A 6,471-nucleotide genomic window follows, 5' to 3' on the forward strand; every position below is an offset into this window, starting at 1 on the left:
AAATAGATTTTCCAAGGTGCAATTGGAATTAATTAAAATTGATTCAGAAGACCTTAGCCTAAGGGTCCAGATTTTCAATTTTTTTTTATTATGGTCCAATTAAGGTTCCTATGGACCAATAAGATTAATCCAAGTGTTGGGACAAGATAAATCCAAAGAACAAAAGAAAATACTAAAAAATGAGTAAATGCCCACATAAGATGAAGAGTTGACCAAGTACTAGGTTTATTAGTTAAAAATTATGGTGTATTAATAAAAAATGAGATATTTTGGAGTAATCATTCATTTTTGACACATGTGTAAGGAAAAGGGAGACCTTCAAGGAGATGCCTATTTCACATGCTTGGATAAGTTTAAAACTAAAAAATAATAGGATATTTTTATCTCTCCTCTCTCCTAAATCGAACCAAATAAAAAAGGGAGCTAAACTGGTTCAAAACGTGTCTAAATTCAGCTAAACTAAAGCTGAAAAATTCTAGAACTCAGTTGGACTCAATTAGTGGCCTCCCTCTCCTATAAATAAACCATCATTCCTTTGTATTATTATCTCTGAACTAAACTATGCCAGTATTACTCTAAACTAAGCTTAATTTCTATTATCCTCTAAAAACCTCTACAAAATTAAAGAGATTGGAGCTTCTCTCTCTCTTAAATCTTCCTTGGTGACTCCTAGGACATACCAAACCAATTGATTGGTTGGGGGCCTCTACAATGTGACTAAAGAATCAAGCATTTTAGGAGGTAAAGAGTGGATTATGGTCTTTTTTCTATAATTTCTAAATGTTTCTTTCTTCTCAACCCCTCTCAAGCTTGAGAAGCTTTAATTTGAATGTCTTTTGAACATTATTGAAATGCTTTAATGTATTGTAATAAAGAAACACATAAATTTCCATTTATGTTTAATTTTAATGGTTTTTAAGCATTTCTCTCTCTCCCCCCAAATAAAGGTCATTCCTATGACCTATTCTCAATCCAAATGAAGCTTCTCCTCATGAAGCATTTCTCTAATCCAAAAGTAATTTTTATGCTTGTCTAATTGGAGGCCAAAATAATGGCTTTTTAATGCTTTTATGATATTTATTTCATAGAGAAATTATGAATCAATCCATAATTGGATAATGATCCAATTAGTGGTCATTCTAATCATACTAATCATATTAAACTTCATTCTCTCAATTAAATTGAGAATTATCAGTAATAGCAGCGAAGCTATGGTAAAATTTCTATAAAATAAACACATAAAATATTTTCATTCATAATATGAAAAGAGGACTTCCTACCATATTCTAGGAATTATCATCCTAGATTAATTGAATGATTCTCATTGTAATCATGAAGAAATTTATTTTTATGATTAGCATAATTAGTAAATTAAAAAAAAGAGAAATTTTTGGTAATTTATTTTTATGTTAAAAGAGTAATCTCCAAGACATTGGAAATCCATGTATTCCAATGATTTAGAGAATAAAATTGGAATGCTAAAATAATGTTTAATTTATGAAAGATTTTAGTTAAATTTATCTTTTTGTATAAATAAACTTTTATGAGATGAAAGAGGAATTTCCACCATCTTGAAATTAAAATATTTAAATAAGGAAAGTATAATTCCTAGTGCAAAGGAATTAATGAAGATTTTTATTTAACTTTTATGAAAAAATATGGTTAAATTTATCTTTTTGTATAGATAAATTTTTATGATGAAAGAGGAATTCCCACCATATTGGAATCCAATTAATTAAATGAAGAAAGTGTAATTCCTAGTGAAAAGGAATTAATGGAGATTTTTATTTCAATTTTAAGAGAAAACTTTAATTAAATTTATCTTTTTGCATAGATAAGTTTAAATGATAAAAGAGGAATTCCTACTATATTGAAACTCAAATGTTTAGATGAGAAAAGTGGAATTTTTAGCTTAAAGGATTTAATGGTTATTTTTATGTAATTTTTAAGAAGAATTTTAATAGATTTAATTTAAGAAAAAGAGGAATTCCCATGATGATAATTGGATTACACTCATTGAAATGAGAAAAGGAAGGATTTCAAGTTTATCAAAAAAAGAGGAATTCCCATGATAATTGGATTACAGGTTGAGAATTTATGTGGAAAAAAGAAAATATTGGATAATTGAATTGGTAAAATCACTAAATGGATATTTACCCAAAAACTAGATATTTAGTTGAAAGGAATCCTGGTAGAACTAAACTGAATGAATTTAGTTAGACTACGTGAGGTCGGACAGTAAACCTAATTGTCCTTCTCTCAAACTAAATCAGACAAAAACTTCGTGACCAATTCCAGTTACTAAATCCAAAGAATAGACTACCGAAACTAATCTAGTTTTTCCCTCACCAATCTCACCAAGAATCTAGTTGGATAAATGGATAAAATGATGGGTAGATTACCCTCATGAGAGATCAAGGATCCTCATTATTGAAACTGGCAATTACTGGAAAACCAATCTCAAACTGGAATCTCACTTGCATTGGAAACTCTGTTTTCATTCAAAGGACTGTTTTATGCCAGAATGCTGGAGGAAGCATTTGGCTTATGTTTTTCTAAAGGAGGTTCGTTGGAACAGCTGGCAGGGAGTTGTCAAGGGACGTCGCCTACGGTAAAGCCTGGCGAGGTCTTGACTAGCCTCGGTATGGTTAAAATGGTGCGCTTCCGGTACGATGGCCAAGGGCCGAAGCGGTCCCTAAGTGAAGTGCTAGGACACCTAAGGAGGATCCTAGAGGGTTCTGACCAGGCGATGCATGGGCTCGCGGTTTCTAGTACAGGAAGATATCTGATAGACAAAAAGGAAAGGTTTTTGGGAACAAAAATTTGATACTGGATCTCGTTGGTTGGCCAGCTGGTCTTCAATGGAGAGTTCAGATGGTGCATTTTTGTAATACAATGGATTTGGAATTTTCAAAAATGATGATCAGAAATATTATGATTTTATTCAAGGATTGTCTTAAAGCCAGTCGAATCTATTATAAATGGCAATTTCATATTGGGTGTGTATGTGGTGTGCCTATTTAATCTTGTATGAATCGCCGGCTAGGGGGCCTGGGAACTCTTTTCTTCAGTACCTAGGCAAAAACCCAATCAAATATTTATAAAGGAATCCCACCAATTAGTTACATTAATTAGTTTAAATCCTGAGAAGACCTTGTTCTGTGGGAAGGGATCACCGGCTGTGCCTCGGAAATGAGGAAAAAAGCGGTGATTCCATGGACCAAGTGCAAGTCTCTTCTCTTGATCTGACCATGTGACTTCAGGCTTGGTCAGATCAATTTAATTTAGTCAAGACTTGACTCGTTAGAGTAATCTCTTAGTTAAAAGATTGTTCACCTTCCCGGCGGAATCGCCCGTGCCTTTCGGGTGAGGGGAGTCTTCCGGGCCCGCCCCCGGGCTAGCCTCTCGTACCGAACATCCGCGGGCGAGGCCCCGTGTGTAGGACCCCCACCCTGTGTGGGGGGCCGACGCCGCTTCCGTCGCCGGGCAGGAGCCCCGGAGCGGTAGGCGGGGACCTCACAATCTTCTCCTCATCCAACATTGGTATCAAGAGCTTGGTACCAGAACCACGTTTTCACTTTCAGAGCTTCGTTGTAGAGCCAATAGCTCCTTGCCATTATTCTCTGAAGTGGTATCATTATTTTGTGCCACCGTACATTTTGGGTACATTCATGCCCTTCTGTACTTTGCTCGTGTCATTAATCTTTGTCGTCACATCATTCTAGGTAAGGTCTTGTACTTTCCACAGATCTAGGATTTCTGCCTCTTTCTGTACATTGGTGTCATTTATTTATACTTCCATACACTCTAGGTAACCCCTTACACTATGACTACACACAATTTTTAGAAGCTTTTGGCATCATATTTTAGTATCACCAATTTCTAATGTTTCTGCTGTTGCTAATGCTATTTGGCTTTCAACTTTTGCCATTGGAAATCTGCGTCCGTTTATTTTTCTCGGTCAGCAATTCAACATTCCTTTCAGCATTGGACTTTTGTGTCCGTCGATTTTTCTTGGTCAGCCATTCAGCTGCATCTGTTAGCTTTGCCTGGTCAGCAGTTCAGCCTTTGTCTTTCCTCATTCAGCATTTGGCTTTAGCATTCACACATTTAGCATTCAGCTTCAGTTTTGCTGGATCAACCATTCAGTTGCATTTGTCAGTTTTGCTCAATTAGCCTTTTAGTGCTCAGCTTTTTTGCTTTTAGCAGCAGTCCACTTTCAGCACTTGGCTTTCAGCATTTAGTAGTTAGCTAGGCTTTAGCTTTCCACAATCAGCAGTCATCTTTCAGCCTTTAGCTTTTTGCATTCAGCAATTGGCTGAGTTTACTTTCTTGGCCGAGTTTACCCACCATCGGCATTTGGCATTTGACATTCGGATTTTGGATTTTTGTGTTTGGTGTTCGGCATTCCGCATATATGGCCTTCGGCATTTGGCATTTGACATTCGGATTTTGGATTTTTGTTCGGCATTCCACATATACGGCCTTTGGCATTTGGCGTTTGGGCTTCTGATTCCATCAACTAATTCAATTAGCTGATTTCATGTCCATTTGTCAATCGATTCAGTGTTCGTCTATATCAGTCGATTCAGATTCTATCCGCTGTCAACTGATTCCATGCCCCACCATTGCTGATTCCACGCCCCGCCATCAGCCGATTCCACGCTTGTCTGTCAGATGGTTCAGCGTCACATATGTCAGTTGGTTCCGTGTCCATCTGTCAGTTGGCCATCCGTTATAGCTAATTCTGACCTAATGATTCCTCCTTCAGCTTTTGACCTGCTAATTCCATGCCAACTCCCGACCTATTGATTCCACACTAGCTTTCGACTTGCTAATACCATGTCAGCTTCTGACCTGATTCCATATCAACTTTCGACCTACTGATTGCACCTCTATCGATTCTACATCTGCCTGCAGCTTTCGACCTGCAGATTGCTGATTTGGTCAGTTTGCACCTGCCAATTCTGTGTCCACGTGCAAATTTTGACCTACAGATTGCAGATTTGGTCAGTTTGCACATGCATTGAGCATACATTTTGAGGTACTCTAAGTCACTTGAAGCTATTTCTTGTGTTAGATATACTTTAGTTTGCACATTCCTTTGTTGTGTAAAATGTCTAGAAACACTAGTGATTTGTTTGGCGTGATGTCCATTGAGGACAAGTTGGATGGCACCAACTATCCCACGTGGGCATATATGATGAGGCATGTACTGGTGGCAAAGAACTTGTGGGTGTATGTATCTAGTGTGTTGATCCACTATCGAAACCAATGAGTCTAATTCTAGTGCAATTGTACCACCTACACCTATTCCTCTTACATAAGAAAATAACTCAGATGGGATGCTTAAGATGAACAGGTGCATGCCTTGATTTCTCTCTCTTGCAAATGATAAGTTATACCTCATATCCGTTCATGTACTTCTAAAAGTGTATAGGATATACTTGCCTCTCTATCAAATTTGCAAATGAAGCTCAAGTTGCCTATCTAAAAGCTTGACATAGAGCATCTGACTAAGGGTGAATCTATGTGGATGCATTTCTGATCCTTGTTAAGGATATGAGAGAGCAGTTGATCAATATTGATGAGGTCATACCTGTGTGTTTCTATTTTCTATTAATCATGTGTCAACTAGTTAAGGACTAGTAAGTATTCATCTCAGATACTGAGAAGTAGGCATGAGCTAGTTACCAGCTATTGAGTAGATGTCAACTAGATCAAGACTAGTAAGCATTCATCTGAGTGTGTGGGAAGCTCGAGTTGCCTATCTAAAAAGCTTGACTTGGAGCATCTGACTAAGGGTGAATCTATGTGGATGCATTTATGACCCTTGTTAAGGATCTAGTTAAGGATCTGAGAGAGAACTTGATCAATATTGATGAGGTCATACCTATGTGTTTCTATTTACTATTAATCATGTGTCAAGTAGTTAAGGAATAGTAAGCATTCATCTTAGATATTGAGAAGTAGGTATGAGCTAGTTACCAGCTACTACTAAGAAATTTGGGAGCTATCGGCATGCACTAGTAGCCCTTTCTATGCATTGATAGTAGCTACCAGCATCCTTAGGGAGCACCCATGAATTGGGAGCTCATAATGCATGCTTAGGTTGTACCAACATTCTTAGTCGGTTGCATTGATAGTAGCACCCAGCATGAATTGGTGGGAGCTCATAATGCATGCTTAGGTTGTACCAACATTCTTAGTCGGTTGCATCCCGCAGTGTACATTGGGAGATACTGGGATGCACCGAGAGCTTCCAATGTGCCAGTTGATAGCTATTGGCATGCACTGGAATCCCCTAGTGCGTGCCGGTAGCTACCAGCATGCTTCGGTAGCACCCGACATGCATTAGGAGCTGGCCTGCATTGGGAACTCCATGTGCATGCAGTAACTATTGGCATGCTTAGGTATATGTGTTTCTATTTGAAAGATCCCTACCCCCTCCGCGCGCACAACGAATTTTGG

This window comes from Cibotium barometz, chromosome 37 (genome assembly GCF_041138505.1).
Source record: "Cibotium barometz isolate CiBa-2024 chromosome 37, ASM4113850v1, whole genome shotgun sequence".
Classification (NCBI taxonomy): Eukaryota; Viridiplantae; Streptophyta; class Polypodiopsida; order Cyatheales; family Cibotiaceae; genus Cibotium; species Cibotium barometz.